The sequence below is a fragment of the Macaca nemestrina genome, chromosome 2 (genome assembly GCF_043159975.1).
Source record: "Macaca nemestrina isolate mMacNem1 chromosome 2, mMacNem.hap1, whole genome shotgun sequence".
In the NCBI taxonomy this organism is placed as follows: Eukaryota; Metazoa; Chordata; class Mammalia; order Primates; family Cercopithecidae; genus Macaca; species Macaca nemestrina.
Genome location: NC_092126.1, coordinates 45,613,193 through 45,630,750, shown reverse-complemented (window position 1 = coordinate 45,630,750; position 17,558 = coordinate 45,613,193). Strand labels below are relative to the sequence as shown.

The window sequence follows — 17,558 nt, the reverse complement described above, 5'->3', positions numbered from 1 at the left end:
CTTGGGCCCACTGGGCTCATTCCACCCACTTAGCCTGGTGGGCTGTGCTCAGCTTGCACTACCAGCCCAGAGCCCACACCTGCCAAGGGCAAGCCAGGCACAGGGCAGTAATGGGTATATGAGTGAGCAAATATGCAGTCTGGCTACTGCACATAGCCAGGCATGCCAGCTGTGGCAGGGTGGGCAGCTCCAGGCACTGGCATGGGTACTGGCTCCCTGCAGGGCTACAGCTGGACCAGGCATACTGCAAGCAGCTTCCACTGTGGGCACTGGGTAATATGGTGATGCCCAGAAGCTTGGAGACACCAGGAACCACAGAGCCCCAAAGAGGGTGTCACACCCCTAGCTTGGGGAGTTCCTAGGTCTGGCTTCCCAAAGGGCCGCAGCACTTCTCTCCTTCTATCTTCTCTTCTTCCCATTGCCTGCAATATGGCAAGCAGGGGAGTGTGTTTCATCCCTGTTTGTGTTATAGCTCTTTCAGGCCTGCCATTTGGAGGGTCCCAAGCTCTTGTCCCATGTCCAGGAAGAATGAGATATACAGAAAACTGGAGGGTGAGCAAGGCAAAGAGGTGCTTTATTGAGCAACAGTACAGGTCTCAAGAGACTCAAAGTGGGTAGCTCCTATCTGCAGGCAGGACATCTCAATAGCTCTGTAGCCCTCAGAAGAGGGGGGACCCAGAGTAGGTAGCTCCTATCCGCAGACAGGTCATCCTGTTGTCTGCAGCCCTCAGTGGAGAGGCGACACACAGTGGGTAGCTCTTCTCTACAGGCAGGTTGTCCTGTCGTCTGCTTGAGCCTGGCTAAGTCCAGGGTTGTTATGGGCTTCAGAGGGGAGGAAGTACATGCTGATTGGTCCATGGGTGGCCATGGGCAGGCCCAGAAAAAGCACTATACGTTCTCACACCAGTCCATGGAACTGGCAGTCTGGCCCCCAAACTTCAGGCCATCCCTGGCTTGAAGGTGGGGTTTCACTGGGGACCTGCCCCTTTCCACCCAGGAGCCTGTCTACTCCCTGCCACCATTCAGAGCACCCAGGCCGTTCATGCTGAGGGGCACCTGCAGGTCCATGCCAGGCTGCCCTCAGCTCCATCTCAGCCTCCCTTCCATGCTTGTCAGCACCCAAAATCCAAAAGGGGCCAAGGTAGCAGGAGGCTGCCATGTCAGTGCCACCCCGAGCACCTGCACACCCAGTTGGGTCATGACAGCACCCAGGCTCGGCCACAACTTTGCTTCAAAACTGGAGCAGGTGCCAGGAGCAGGGAGAGGCCAGGCAGTGGGAGCAGGCACTTCCAAGCCTGCAATAGCACCAGGGGTCTTCCCAGGCCCCCGAGAGCACAGGGATGCTTGAGTCTGCAGCCACGGCTGGATGGCTGCAGTTGCACCCAGGAATGCAGGGCTCCTGCCCCAGCAACTTGAAAGGGGGCAGGGTTCCCGTTGGCTCTGCTAAGCACGCAGCCCTGTCTATGCCTCCACTGCTGCAGCCAGCATCTTTGCAGCAGCTGCCTCCAAATGGGCCACTGCTGCCATCATATATATGGACCCTAAGTTGTGTCAGAGTGAGCACTGCAAAAGGGTAGAACAGAGACAGCCTGAGTAGGACAGAGTTCAAGACCAGCCTGGCCAATATAGTGAGACTCCATCTCTTAAAAAAAAAAAAAAAAAAAAAAAAACTAATGGAAGGATAAACCATGAAATGAGAGAAGATACTGGAATACATGTAAGTAACAATGGACTTCTATCCACATTACACAAAGAATTCCACAGATCAATAAGAAAATGGCAGGTAACCTAAAAGGAAAATATGTAAAAGATTTGAATAAGCTCTTCACAAAGGAAGAAGATGAAATTGCCAATAGACATGAAAAGTTTCTCCATCGTATCATCCATCATAATCAGGGAGGTACAATCAAAAACAACAAAGAGGGCCAGATGTGATGGCTCATGCCTGTAATCACAGCACTTTGGGAGGCCAAGGTGGGCAGATCACCTGAGTTCAGGAGTTCGAGACCAGCCTGGCCAACATGGTGAAACCCCACCTCTACTAAAACTACAAAAAGTAGCTGGGTGTGGTGGCGGATGCCTGTAATCCCAGCTACTCGGGAAGCTGAGGCAGGAGAATTTCTTGAACCCAGGAGGCAGAGCTTGCAGTGAGCAGAGATCACACCATTGCACTCCAGCCTGAGCGATAAGAGCGAAACTTCATCCCCCAAAAAGTAAAAATAAAAACAAAAACCACAAAGAGCTACCACACACCACTGCCAAAAATGTAAAAAATCTGGCAGTGCCAACTGTTAGTGAGAATAAGAACTCTTACACACTGCTGGTGAAAATCATAAATTATTGCTACTTTGGAAAAAATGGTTTTGGCATTTCCTAGCAAACTTGAGAATTTTGATACCCTAAAACTCAGCAATTCTGGGTCATTCACTATTCCTTATTCACTGGGCATATTCATTAGATAATCTGTGGACATGTGCACCAGAAGACTCAGGCCACAACCTTCAAAACTACATTGTTTATAAAACCCAAAGAGCAAAAATAAATACATTGTGTAGTCAAATGATGGAATATAAAATGGAAAAGAATAAACCAGAGCAGCAGTCCCCAACCTTTTTGGCACCAGGGACTGGTTTCATGGAAGACAATTTTTCCACAGATGAGGACAAAGTTGGTTTCAAGATGAAACTGTTCCGTCTCAGATCATCAGGCATTAGATTCTCATAAGGAGTGCGCAACCTAGATCCCTCGAATGCACAGCTCACAATAGGGTTGGCGCTCCTATGAGAATCTAATGCTGCTGCTGACCTGACAGGAGGCAGAGCTCAGGCAGTACCGCTCTCTTGCCCACTGCTCACCTCCTGCTGTACAGCCCAGTTCCTAACAGGCCTCAAACCAGTACCAGTCTGCAGCTCAGAGATTGGGAACCCCTGAACTAGAGTATAAACAAATACATGAATAAATTTTGCCATTACAGTGTTGAGTAAAAGGAGCAAAACATAGAGTATTATCTCATTCATATAAAGTTCAAAAACAGGTAATAGTAAACTATATTCTTTGGGGACACATACACAGATGACAATATTGTATTTTTTAAAAAGCAAGGAAACACTTTTCACAAAAATCAGATAGTGGTTTCCTCTGACATGGAGGAGAAAAACCTGTATGATGGAGAAAGTCATATGGGGGTGCTTTGGGGAAACTCACCATATTATATTTGTTGACTTAGATGATGGTACATGATTATTTACTTTATCAGTATTAATTACAATGTACATTTTATGTACTTTTCTTATGTGTATTTTATTAGACAAAAGGAAATAAAAGGAGAAGGAAGGAAGATAAGACAAGGAAAGAACAAAGGAAGGGGAAGAGGGAGTGATAAGGAAGAAGGGAAAGAGAAAGGAAGAAAGGAAAGAAGGAAAGAGTGAGGGAGGTATAGGGAGGGGAAAAAAGAAATTGGAGGCAGAAAGACTGAAACTCTGCCCAACATTCTACTTCAGAAATATGTATAATAGGCCAGGCGCAGTGGCTCATGCCTGTAATGCCAGCACTTTAGGAGGCCGAGGTGGGCAGATCACCTGAGGTCAGGAGTTGGAGACCAGCCTGGCCAACATGGTGAAACCCTGTCTCTACTAAAAACACAAAAATTAGCCAGGCGTGGTGGCAGGTGCCAGTAGTCCCAGCTACTCAGGAGGCTGAGGCATGAGAATAGCTTGAAACTGGGAGGTGGAAGTTGCAATGATCTGAGATTGCACCACTGCACTCCAGCCTGGGCAAAAGAGCCAGACTCCATCTCCAAAAAAAAAAAAAGAGACAGAGAGAAATATGTGCAACAAAAATGATAGGGATGTGTCTGAAGTTTTAGTCAGGACTGTTCATAACAATGTTGTTTAAATAAGGGGAACGATCTATAAGTTCAAAAACAAGGCGGCAGATGATTATATACAGATGACCAAAGTCTATGTAACTATTCTAAATGATAGTATAGAAATAGAGTTGTTGAAATCATGGATCATTTAGTACAGTAGACACAGAAGTGTGCTGCCTAGATACCCCTTCAAGGAAGGCCATGCTACCCAGCCTCAAAGTGTGGTTGGCAGGCCTCCTTTAGCTGTCAGCTCCTTCAGGGTTGGCCTCAGCTCAAGAGAGCCATGGGAACACAGACAGGCCTGTGACCCAGATTTGATCATGTAGATGAGGACAATGCCCTATGACAGAGCAATAAATGGAGGAGCCATGGTCCCTGAATGACCATGTGAAGCACAGCTACCCTGCCAATCTGGGATACTGCTTTTATCTTCTTACAGCCTCTGTGTTTTGAGGTATATTTGTTATAGCAGCTTTGTCTTAACTAATACAGTTGTCTACATTGCAAATCAGGGGATTTGATGTAAAAATTCAGATTTCTGGCTTATGTTAAAAAATCTGCATAGGATATATATATATGATAATCTTCCAGAGCTGAGTAGTGGCTGTCCCCACAGAGGGGCCATGTGATGTATAACTCACCATAGCCCCTACCAGGCCCACTTCACCCTTTCATGGTACCTGCCTGGCCTCTGAGGCATTGCAAGTCCCAAATTAAATGCACTTTTATCAATCCATTCTCTTGATCTAAAAAATTTCATTTTTTCTTCACTGCCAGCAATATTTTGCTCAAACTCCTTTGCCCAGCATGGGAAGCACTAAGCATTCTTACCCCACCTGTGAGTTACCTTTCCACTCCTGAGCAGTTGGAGTCCCCTCTCCAGCCTTTTGCTCACCAGCCTTTGCTGGTGCTGGTCCCTCTGCCCAGAGAAACCAGCCTCCTCCTCTCCGCTCAGGGGAAAGCAACCTGCAAAGTTTCCCAGTGCCCAGTGACTGATTAATTAATTACCTGTGCTTCTCAAAGGGTCATAGAATTTCAGAACAAGAAGGAACCATAAGGAAAAGAGACTGAGAGATGTAAAGAGGGTATTTGAAATGACAAAACTACAAAACTAAAAAAAAAGAAATTTACAAAAAGGTCAATTTCTGCAGGGGAAATACCCAAACACCCCACACCTTGCCATTTTCATTCCATCTCATTTATTAACTTCTCCAGACTGGAGTGTTGCAGACTCTATTATAAACGAAAATGTTTATGACCACCCATAGTAAGAAGCTGATTTCATGTCACAACCCTGTACACACACACACACAAAATTTCACAAAACAGTATTTACATATTACATAAGATGCACTCTGATATTTTCCATTCTACCTTTTTTTTTTTTTTTTTTTTTTTTTTTTTTTTTTTTGGAGATAGAGTCTCTGTCTCCCAGGCTGGAGTGCAGTGGCACGATCTCGGCTCACTGCAAGCTCCGCTTCCCAGGTTCATGCCATTCTCCTGCCTCAGCCTCCTGAGTAGCTGGGACTACAGGTGGCCTCCATCCATTCTACTCTATTTTTAATGCTATTCTTAAGTCCTGAATTATTTTCATGGTGTATTAATGGATTATAACCCACATTTTGAAAAACAGTCTGCTCCACAATGCCTCTTTGGCCAGCTGCCTTCAATCCTGGCTCAGCCACTAGGAGCTCTGAGGCCTTGGGAAAATTCCTTGGCCTGTCCGAGTCTGTATTCTCATCTATAATATGGCGTCATTATGTTTACTAGGTTATGATAGGGTTTAAGAAATGTATATGTAAGGAATTAGCACAGCGCCTGACACATAACGAGGGGTCAATAACCAGTTTATCTATTTGTGAACTATATTCTTCAACTGCATGACTTCTCTAGAATGCTATGGCTCACAGAAAGCTGCTGAGAGGGATAGATTGCTATGGCTCACAGAAAGCTGCTGATAGATTCCAGTGGGGATCAGGGGATGAGGAAGTATGGGGAGAAGGGAGGAAGAGAGGCAGTTTTCTGTCTTCCAAAGCCTGTGAGCACAGACCATTTCATCCTCCTAAGCACAGATTCAGAGGCTGCCAGAGCTACGAAGAGTCTTGAAGGTAATCAAAACAAAATTCTTAATGTGGGATCTGAAGGGAACATTTACCAGCTTGCATCAGGAAGAATGGTTTAGAACAGTGGTACTCAATTTGAGGAGGGGCAATTTGGTGTGGAGGGAAGCTTTTAAAAATCACAAACATACACACGCTCACACAGGCATGACCATGTGCACACACACACACACGAACACACACTGAGTTGGCTAAGAGTAATCATATAGTACAACAGGCCCATTTTACAGATGAGGATCCTAAAGTCCACAGAACGACTAGCTGAAGGTCACAAGATCCGGGCCAGGAACCGTTCTCTTCTTAGCCAATGCCTTTCTCCCTCTGCAGCCGCCAGCTGCATATTTCCAAAGCATGCCCTAGACATGCACTGTGCCTCATGCCCCTGCATACAGTGGGGTTACATATTGGTTTTGGAAAACTATGGACAGTTAACCTTCTCTTCCTCTTTTTTTTTTTTTTTTTTACAAGAACCAAAATTGTTCTGTTCATTTGTTTGTTTTTTGTTTTTTAGTATTTTTGGTGGGGATAGGGTCTCACTCTGTCACCCAGGCTGCGGTGTGGTGGTGCAATCATGCTTCACTGTAGCCTCAAATTCCTGGGCTCAAGCGAATCCCACCTTAGAATAGCTGGGACCACAGCTGTGCACCACCAAACCCGAGTAATCTTTTAAATTTTTTGTAGAAATGAGGTCTCACTCTGTTGCCCACACTGGTCTTGAACTCCTGGTCTCAAGCGAGCCTCCTGCCTCAGTCTCCCAAAGTGCTTGGACTACAGGTGTGAACCACTACACAAGTTTTTTGTTTTTTAAATCTGTGCAGATAATAACTTTGATTCCATGTGATGCTAGAAGTATAACCGCTCTATCGGCCTGTTTATCGGTAGCCCCAAACCATCAATTTCTCCTTTTGTGATCTTTTCTGAAGAAGTTACAGTGACTGTGTAAAACCTGTCTATCTTCCCATCTTTTCATTCACCTCATTTGATTCTGAAAATCAGAGAATAATCACTGAACCATTAAAACATAGCTGAATCACTGCTTGATGAGAAACCAAGTCATTTCATTGGCAGCTGGCACTGCTAGCTCCCATTTAAGCTGAGGGAAACAGAACATTTAGGCCATAGAGTCTGGGCTGGCCTGATCCACTCAGTCTGCAAAAGGCAGGAATTTCCCATATCCAGGAGGCCAAACAACAACTCAGGCTCAATGTTTCTAAGCTTTTGTCAGTTTACGTTAGTGCTTTAATGCAATTTTAATAGGTAGTGATTTTATTTTGTATCTAATGAAACCAGCGGAGCCTGAAAACAGACATCAGACTTTGGAAGATAATGAGTCTGTTAGCTCTGGTGCCAACGTAGCTGAGCAAGGTACAGTACTTAAGGTACAAAGAATAGATGGCTTCAGAAGAGGCTTTTATTAGATTCATTAGGATGGTCATCAAATGAATGATTTCATAGCAGATCTAATTAACCAAAGAATGTGCAGGAGTTGCATCTTCTTCCCGCTAATTGGGCATCTAGACACCGAGGCGTATTCGCTACCTTAGAGATACAGCACGCAGATAAACTTGATAGGCTCTTTGTGGGAAAGTGTTTCATGAGGGGGGATTTTATAGCAGAATTTTGAACAACACAAGATAAAAACTTTCCAGCTCTCTGGCTCCTGATGGAGGACCAAGGATGCCTGTGAACTTATCCCCTTTCCCAGCCATGAGGAGACGCGACAGCAACAGCAGACATGAAACTTTGAGGACTCCCTAAAAAGTGGTGATACCCAGGATAAAGGAAAGGAGAAAAAGTCAGTGCCAGACAGCAGAGCGAAGCGTAGGGTGGAGATTTGCTCTGCCAGGTACGCAGGGCTGCTCTGGAGCAAATCATTGGAATGCAGAGAAGACGTTTGGGACAAGCAGAGGGCAGCTGGCAACACTGGAGCTCTCCACAGTGGAGTGAGGCCTGTTGCTGGCAAGGGGGACTCCTGGCCACCTGCCTGACTTTTCTTGTCAATACACCAGAAGGCTGGCCTTCCACATGCCCCATCCACTCACACAAAAGCACGAGCCTCCAATCTCAGGAAAACTCAGACCTCCACATCTGAAAGCCAAACTCATGTCAGCTACTGGGTGTGTGGAAAATGATCAATCAGAAAAAATAAAAGATAGCATAGCAATTTGAAAATATGACCACAAAAGTAATTTTTTTTTAAAAGGGAATAATGGAAAAGACTGAAGACCCAGTTGTTGATTTTAAAGCCAGAGTTAAAGTCTCCCAAATATAGAGAAGGAAGGAAAGGGAAGGGACTGGGACGGGAGGGGAGAGGAGGGGAGGGGAGGGGAGGGGAGGGGAGGGGAGGGGAGGGGAGGGGGAGAAAGAGGAAAGAGGAAGGGAGAAAGAGAGAAAGAAAAAATATGTGGAACATGGTGGTATGTATCTATTGTCCCAGCTACTCCAGAAGCTGAGGTAGGAAAATTGCTCGAGCCCAGGAGTTTGAGTACAGCCTGGGCAACATAGCAAGACCCCAGTCTCTAAGAAAAATAAAGAAAAAATATGGCAGAAAATTGGAGTCATGGAAAATATATTCAGAAAGTTTTACACCTATCTAATAGTAATTCTAGTAAAAGTGTACAATTATACCTGAAGAGAAGAAATAATCAAAATGATAATAAAAGAAGTTGCGGCCGGGCGCAGTGGTTCACACCTGTAATCCCAGCACTTTGGGAGGCCGAGGCGGGCGGATCACTTGAGGTTGGGAGGTCGAGACCAGCCTAACCAATGTGGAGAAACACCATCTGTACTAAAAATACAAAATTAGCTGGGCCTGGTGGCACATGCCTGTAATCCCAGCTACTCCAGAGGCTGAAGCAGGAGAATCGCTTCAACCTGGGAGGCAGAGGTTGTGGTGAGCTGAGATCATGCCACTGCACTCCAGCCTGGGAAACAAGAGGGAAACTCCGTCTCAAAAAAATAAATAAATAAAAGAAGTTGCCACTGAACTTTCATCTGAAGAAAGATGAGAATTTTCAGATTGAAAGGGTTCATCAAGTTCCAAACAAGATTAAAAAAAAAAAAAAAAAACCCTCATCTAGACACATCCTGCTAACATTTCCTGACTCCAAGGATAAAAAGAAAATCTTAAAAGCTTCCAGAGGAAAAAAAAAAAAAAAATCAGATTATCAAAATGGAACAAAAATCCAGCTTTTTTAAAGCAGCACTGGGCTCTGGAAGACAATCATGCGATGTATTTAATCGTCCAATGAAAAATCATTTTCTTTTTTTTTTTTTGAGACGGAGTCTCGCGCTGTCACCCAGGCTGGAGTGCAGTGGCCGGATCTCAGCTCACTGCAAGCTCCGCCTCCCGGGTTCACGCCATTCTCCTGCCTCCGCCTCCCGAGTAGCTGGGACTACAGGCGTCCGCCACCTCGGCCGGCTAGTTTTTTGTATTTTTTAGTAGAGACGGGGTTTCACCGTGTTAACCAGGATGGTCTCGATCTCCTGACCTCGTGATCCGCCCGTCTCGGCCTCCCAAAGTGCTGGGATTACAGGCTTGAGCCACCGCACCCGGCCGAAAAATCATTTTCTACCTAACATTTTATGCCCTGGCAAATATTAGAGTAAAATTGAGACATTTCCAGGCAAATGAGTACCAAAGGATTTATCACCTACATCCTCCATATGAAAGAACTAAGCAAGCAAAATTAAGTGAAATAAAATATATATTATGTAAATCAAAGAGTGGCCATTGAATATGATCTCATAGAAGTGGAGGAAACTGGGAGAATTAAGGGAAAATGCATTAGGTTGTCATGCTTGAAAAATTTCTCTTTAACAAGCAAAAACATTTTTTAAAAAAGGGATTACATCTCTATTACGAGGCTCAAATCATAGTTGGCTCCACGGTGGCCAATACCTACATAATGGCATCATTGCAAATATTGTTAACAGGTTTTCAGCTTTTAGAATTAATCTAAAGACAAGATGACTGCCTTGGTTATAATTACATAAATGGAATGCAGTTGTGGTAAACCATGGCATTGTAAATATACCAACCATAAACTGAGGGGTGGAGAAGAGGTCAAAAAGAGAGAGAGAAGAGATGAAAGGAAGAGTGGGTTGGTAAGCTACAGGAATTCCCCCAGCTGACAGTCCCTAAAAGAATTAGTCAAAATAACAGGCAACAGAGCAGTAGTATGCAGGGAGCTAACATCTTTCTTGATTGAGAAAAGTAAAAGGGTTCTACTTAAAGTTGATAAATCACGAAGTAGAGGTACAAGCATGTTACATCAATTTAGGACAGCAAGCACCAGAAAAATTCAGGACAAAATCTACAATCAGTGGCTGCCTCTGGGGGCCCTGCTATAAAAGTTGAGAGCACAGATTTTTAATTTCCATTTTTCATGTTTTTATACGTTTGAAACTTATCTTACCGTAAGTACATATTTCTTATGGAACTTTTTTAAAATTAAAAAAATGAATTTTTAGTATTGTAGTCTTTACCAATTCTTTTCAGATGCAGTTGATAGGAACTCACTGAGCCGAATAGCTTCATGGCTTTCACCAGATTGCAAAACCCACTTATCTTTAAAGAACCTTCTTTAGCTGGATGTGAAAGATCAAAATAAAGTCTCAGATATTTCTTTTTTTTTTTTTCTTAAGAGAAAAAAAATGAGAAGCTATGTGAGAACTCTAAAATATATACACAATTAGCACAGGTGGACTACAAGCATAAGCCTCCAAAACAATGACTGTTGCCCCCAATAGTTCATGCCACTGCTAAGGAAAAACATGTGCAGTGCTTTATCCTCGTTCTCTTTTCTGAGCGCTAAGCTCTTCAGGTGCTCAGTGATGATAATACTGATTATCATTAATGATGATGATGATTGGGATTGAATGAGACTCTGGAGAGCACAGAGAAGTCCTAAGGAAATTCTAAACCCCTGTGGCTTCTAGGATCTTAACAACACTAAATGTCCCCAAAGCCCTTTCCATGTTTCTTTTGATAAAATCATTGGAAACTGTGTCTCTCCTGGGAGCTCCACTATAACCCTGGCATCTTCATAGAGCAGGAAAAAAAAAAAATGAGTTATCTTGGCCAGGTGCAGTGGCTCACACCTGTAATCCCAATACTTTGGGAGGCTGAGGCAGGAGGATTGCTTGAGGCCAGGAATTTGAGACCAGCCTGGGCAACACAGAGAGACTCTGTCTCTACAAAAAGCTTTTTAAAAATTATCCAGGAGTGGTGGTGCATGCCTGTGGTCCTAGCTACTCATGAGGCAGAGGTGGGAGGATTGCTTGAGCCCAGGAGATTAAGGCTGCAGTGAACCGTGATTAGGTCACTGCACTCCAGCCTGGGCAACAGAACAAGACCCTGTTTCAAAAAAAGAAATGAGTTGTCTTGCTATTTGTAGCGAGTTTCTATAATTTTGTGTTGCTTCAGCGTCCATTTTGAATACAGCTTTAAGCAGTTTCCCATACCAGAAGCAGGGCTTAGTCACTGTCCCAGTTCTCTGTCTCCTCCCATTTCCTCAATGTGGTCAGTTCAGATATCTGGCTCATACAAACCCCTCCTGGTGACCGCCTCCCCGTGGGACAGCTAAATACAACCTACTTGACTGGCTCTACTAACCAGACACAATACATGCACTGCGGAGATACGCCCCAGTGGCCACCTCTCAGTCTCAGCAGGACTCCAGGGAACTCACGCCTGCCTGCTCTGAACCCACCAATTGGAACTCCCACCTAGGTAATGCCCTGGACCCCCAAAAAAGACACAGGCCCGCAGGTCACCCGCACTCTTTCGCTCCCCGCCCGCCGGTGGGCTTCCCATGTCCCAGATGGCTCCCCACTTCCTATCGGTCCTGAGAGGTGCGCCGCCCTCTTCTCTGGGCTGTGGAATGCTCTGCTTCTATTAACTCACGTGTCTTGTTGAGAGGCCTCCTCTGTGTCTCCCCTGTCGGATGTACCTGAACCTAACTTCTTTCCTCGTCAGGGCTCTCCTAGAGAGTGGCTGTCTTGGTAGGAATGAACTGAACACAGACGGGACAAGAGCAATGAAGGGGTCTGCCAGGATAAACCTGTGTGTGGGACGCCTGGGGCACGGTCAGACACTTAAGCATTAGGCAGTCAGCCGGGATAAAAAAAGATTCCACGGGCCGGGCTCGGTGGCTCACGCCTGTAATCCCAGCACTTTGGGAGGCCGAGGCGGGTGGATCACCAGGTCAGGAGATCCAGACCATCCTGGCTAACACGGTGAAACCCCGTCTCTACTAAAAATAGAAAAAAAAATTAGCTGGGCGTGGTGGCGGGCGCTTGTAGTCCCAGCTACTCGGGAGGCTGGGGCAGGAGAATGGCGTGAACCCGGGAAGCGGAGCTTGCAGCGAGCCGAGATCGCGCCACCGCACTCCAGCTTGGGCGACAGAGCGACAGGACAAAACTCCGTCTGAAACAAAACAAAACAAAACAAAATATTGCATACAAGACACCCCGTCAACACCCACGGGAGCCCCATGGGGCAGGGCAAGGGTTTACAGCCACTCAGATGGCTATCAAAGGGTGTAGCTCACCTCTCCACTCTGTGTCCAGGCCGGCCTTGTCTGCTGCTTTGACCAAGAGAATGCAGTGGAAGTGAAGTTGTGCAGCCTCAGAGCCTACACCTTCAAGGGCCTTGCAGTGTCCAACCTCATCCCCTCGGAACACCTGTGGCCACCATGGGAGGAAGAAGCCCAGGATGAAAGACCATGGGGAGGGAGAGAGTCCCAGGTGTCCCAGATGAGCCCACCCCTGGCTGACCCACCTGTCGAGGTCACACAGGCAAGACCCGCTAACAACAACCCAGTCAACCCGTGGGATTGTGAAATCATAAACCAGTGTTGCTTTAAGCCACTAAGGTGTGGGGTGGTTTGTTTAGCAGCCATAAATAAGTGACACAGAGCTCGGATAACACAGCCGACTAATTGTATAGCTGAGGAACTAGAGGTAAAGTGATTTATTAGGTCCTTAAAGGCAGAATTAAGATAGAGCTCCACGGGCCAGGAGCAGTGGCTCAGGCTTGTAATCTCAACACTTTGGGCGGCTGAGGTGGGCAGATCACCTGAGGTCAGGAGTTCGAGACCAGCCTGGCCAATATGGTAAAACTCCATCTCTACTACAGATATAAAAAATTAACCGGGCATGGTGTTGGATGCCTGTAGTCCCAACTACTCGGGAGGCTGAGGCAGGAGAATCACTTGAACCTGGGAGGCAGAGGTTGCAGTGAGCCAAGATCATGCCACTGCACTCCAGCCTGGGCGACAGAGCAAGACCCCCTCTCAAAAAAAAAAAAAAAAAAAAAAAGATAAAGCCCCACAATAAAACCAGTGGCTTCTTTAGCACGAACATTGTTCTGGGGTCTTGATATAGACAGAACAATGTATGTGCAAAGAAGCCACTGGGTATTGTGGGGTTTACATCCACTGTGCCCTGGCAGGATGGGCAGCTGGCTTAGGGAGCAGAGCCAAGTAGGTGGGGGAGAATGGGGAGAGTTCTAGCTTGAAGCCACAGGGTCAGACCCTCCCCATTCCCTGACTTGGCAAAGTACCAAGGAGACCTCCAGGTTGGTGTGTGGTGGGAGGTGGTGAGGGGTGACAGGGAAAGAGCCTGTTTAAACATGCTGGGGGCTCCTCCACCTTGTCTGTGGCCTGAGCTTAGAGGTTGACAAATGGAAGAAACATCAGAGAGAAGCCTGAGGGCTCCCTCCTGATGGCCTGAGCTTCAGATGAGAGGCTGCAGAATTGGGGTGATTCTCCACAGTCATCCCCTTGTTGAGGGCAGGGTGGCCTCCAAAGCCTCACACCTACCATAACCACCATGCTGGGCCGCTCAGCCAGCAAAGCCAGACAGGCCTGAGGTGGGGGAAGTGGGGTGGTTAGAGGACACTCAATGATAACAGAAGGAAATGGGGAAGGAAGAAGGGAAAAGGGAGAAAGAAAAGAAACCCAGGGAGGGCTCCTGAAGCACCCCTCCTCCCTGGTTGATCTGCTTTATGCCCGCCAGCCAAGGAGGAGGAGGATGAAGGGTCATCTGCAGGGCTCAAAGCTTCCATCCCTTTCTCTCCAGTCCATGCCTGGTCCCTCTTTCTGGGCCATGGCAGGAGGCTCCCCCTCAGCTCTGACCACCCCAACCACTCATCTCTCACCGTGTCCCACGATGGTAGAGGGAGCTCCTCAACACTCAGATCTAGCGCTCCCTCTCTTACAAAAATGTGACCTCCTCATGGCCTCTGCAAGCTATTAGAACAGCACATTTGAGATTGCTTCTCCCCCATAGCCAGGGACACCTGTACTATCGCGTAGTGTTTTTCTTTTAAATGACTCACTTTTTGACTTAAATAAATGTATTGAAGTCATTCTAAGCAATAATACCCATGACATTGTGGGTTTGATGTGCTGTTTATAGTTTTTCGGAATGTGCATTAAAATAATTACATAACTGAAAAATGTAAATGTTCCTTGTGTGCCACCTAAAACCATCCCACTGACTGTATTTCACTCTGAAACCGTATTGAAAGCACACCAGTCAGAATACTTGGGTTGCAAGAAACAGGAACTGAGTCTCTGATTATCGTAAGTAAAGAAAGATATTATCGGAGGCTGAGGGTGGCAGGGGGAAGCTGGTAGTCTCACAGGAGAGGGAAGAAGGCAGAAAGTCCAAGCTCACAAAGGACAGGGCCAGTAGGTCTGCCCAGGGGTCGAGGGGCCTCAGAGACTGGACTCCAGCCCACGAGGTGCAGGAACTGGAGGAATGACAGCCGGGCATTTTCTGTCTCTACATCACTCTACGATTTAAATTCCAGTGAGGGAATTCGCATCAGCCTGCTTGGATCCCGTGCCCACCCCTTGGGTGCGATTATGGAATGGTTACTGCACCATCAAAAAACTGCTGTTACCGTGAGAGGACTCTTGTTTCCTCTTTACTGAAAACGGGCTCTGTAACAACATTCACGGGTAGAACAGTTCACAACTTCACATGTAAGGTGGACATAATTTTGTGTCTTGGGCAGATTTGGTTTTTTTCGGGGGATTTTTAATGTTCATTTATTTCATGTTGGAACTTTATAGAAGGAAGGGTGAGCAATAGAGGAAATTAATAGCATTATAATTGTCTAGCTTTTAAAAGCAAATTCAATTTAAATACATGAGAAATGCTGTCATCATCACAATCTACTGATTACCTGAACCCCAAAAATATTCCTTCTGGCTCACATTCTAAAACCAGTTGGACTCCTCCTGGTTTGACTCAAAAGCTCAGAGCCAAATTTTGGCCCACTGATGGTAAGTGTGTGGATTTTTAGCCTTATTCCAATTTTATATATCCATACTTGTTTTTTATTTTTTGCATCACTACTTCCGAAACTCTACCCACTTTCTCTTATGCAATGTTTTTTGCTTTTGGAATTTTAATTAAATACGATGCAAAAAGTTGGGCAATGTAGTGATTATGATGATGGTGGTGAAGATGATAATTTGCCTGCACAGACCCAACAGGATGAAATGGGTCAGTTTTGGTCAAAGCTCCATTGGAGTCAATAGGTGTCAAGTACTCCCACATTTCACAGGTTGGTATGGACCCCTCACACAGGACTTGCAAAAGAAGAGATCAGGAATTTCAATCAGCCCAATACCACCTTAAGGGTATTAAAGTGGTGAGGTTGAGGAATGCTAGTGTTGACATGTGAATGTTTTCCTCTCCTTCCTTCTATGGGGAGAAGAGAGCACTTGTAGGGTGTTGAGGGGCAAGAGAAGAAAATACGTGGGGTTTTTTGTTTTTGAGACAGAGTCTTACTCTGTTACCCAGGTTGGAGTGCAGTAGCACGATCTTGGCTCACTGCAGTCTCGACCTCCTGGGCTCAAGTGATCCTTCTTCCTCAGCCTCCCAAGTCGCTGGAACTAGAGGCACATACCACCATGCCCGGCTAATTTTTTTAAATTTTTTGTAGACAAGGGGTCACACTAGGTTGCCCAGGCTGGTCTCAAACTCCTAAGCTCAAGTGATCCTCCAGCCTCAGCCTCCCAAAGTGAAAATATGTGGAGTTTTTTGTTTGTTTGTTTGTTTTTATGACTCCTCAGGATTCCTACTCTTTCAATACAACAGTTCCACAAACTCACATCCTAACAAACAGATCTTAATGATCACAGAAACCAATTCTTCACACAACACCGGTCACTGGGTTCACAGATGCAAGTCTACATGATTTCCACAAGAAAGCCTATCACTGAACTAACGGAAGCATTTACTTGAGAATGGACCGTAGAATTGTTCTAACTTCAGCAAATTCCACTCCAGCCAGAAGCCTGGACTCCCCCTAGGCGTCTTTGGATTTTGTTGTCTTGTTCTGCAAGCTTTCCAAGTTTTCCCTTGTTTCGCATTTGGCTAACCCTGGTCTTTTGAGGCGCTAAGGACTGGAGAGCTGCTTCCCCTTTCTCATAAAATGTGCTGACAGAGGCCATGGCCCAGTGGCTGTCAGGTAGGTGTGGAGTTTGAATACAGAATGGATAAGGAAGAAAATAGAATATAGAATGGTCGTGGGCCCAGGCAGCAGGGAAATCCAACATGTGAACATTAGGAAAGTGTGAAATACCTTGACTAGATTATCAAGCCAGAAATCAAGGGGTGAGGTCCTTGCCTGACTTCTTTATAGGCAGGGAGGTTAAAAGCCCTGCTGCTCCGTGAAATGTGGTAGCTAAATGCAGCGCTCTCATGGGGAACCAACCCACTTTACCTAATTGCTAAACACTTCAAGATTGGGTCTTTATACATCTCCTTAATGATAGGTTGTAATGAATGTTCAATACATTTTAACTGATGTGGTAGGAAGAACGGGATTGTGCAATTTAAAGCAAGTGGTACGAAATTCTACCAGATCAATGCACTCTCAGTTAAATGTTTTTATTATAATTACAGAAAAACTAACAGATTAAAATAATTGGTTCAAAATAAGAAACTGTTTCTCAGTTTCCTGAGGTTATGGCTTTTAGAACATTTTCTTTTCTGAAAATCAAAACACAGCAAATGAGACTTTTTTTCTTCCATTGTTTAATTATTTTTCCTTCACCTCTGGGATTGTGCCTGACAACTAGAAAATGAGAGATCAAGGCATCCTATGGCTCCTTAATTCTACACACCAAAATTTTCCAAATAACCCTGTGTAATATACAGCTGACCATAAATATTTTAGTCTGAGAAATGTATATAATGTTAAATTTATGACTTGGGGATAAGCTGACTCTTCACTCCTTCCTTATGCTTTTGTTTCCCAGAAATTCCTAAAGATAGATGTTGCAGAAGGATTTTTTAGAAAGAAATTTTTGTTAATAAGTTATCAACCCAAGAAATAAATGGGCAAAAGATTTGAGCATATATCAGTAACCAAATCAGTTTCCCATATTTGGAAATTTCCCCAATAGGAGAGCAGAGTCCACATCCCACTGGAGATGCCAAAGAGGAGCCAACACTGCATTCCTGGACCCCTCTGTGCCCTGACCCAGCTTGTGCCCTCCGTCTGGCTAGTCAGCCATTCAGGGACAGGGGCAGATGAGAATCTG

The 17,558-nt window shown here is 45.4% G+C and overlaps 2 long non-coding RNA genes across 4 annotated transcripts in view; one reads left to right on the top strand and one right to left on the bottom strand.

The window, feature by feature from the left end:
* The window catches only part of LOC139361889 (uncharacterized), a 26,971-nt gene extending 14,293 nt beyond the window's left edge, over positions 1–12,678 (bottom strand). The window contains exons 1-3 of the long non-coding RNA XR_011619773.1: positions 12,543–12,678; positions 11,897–12,418; positions 10,477–10,578 (exon numbers count right to left, since the gene is read on the bottom strand). This is a non-coding gene — a long non-coding RNA (uncharacterized lncRNA). The remainder of the gene's footprint in view (positions 1–10,476; positions 10,579–11,896; positions 12,419–12,542) is intronic.
* On the top strand, positions 11,321–17,558 carry LOC105470007 (uncharacterized). Of its 3 annotated transcripts, XR_011619772.1 has the most exons (4): positions 11,321–11,722; positions 12,562–12,954; positions 14,810–16,480; positions 17,421–17,541. It is a non-coding gene; the product is annotated as an uncharacterized lncRNA (long non-coding RNA). The 3 variants fall into 3 exon arrangements; XR_980192.2 differs by lacking the exon at positions 14,810–16,480 and having other exon boundaries at positions 17,421–17,558; XR_011619771.1 differs by having other exon boundaries at positions 12,562–16,480.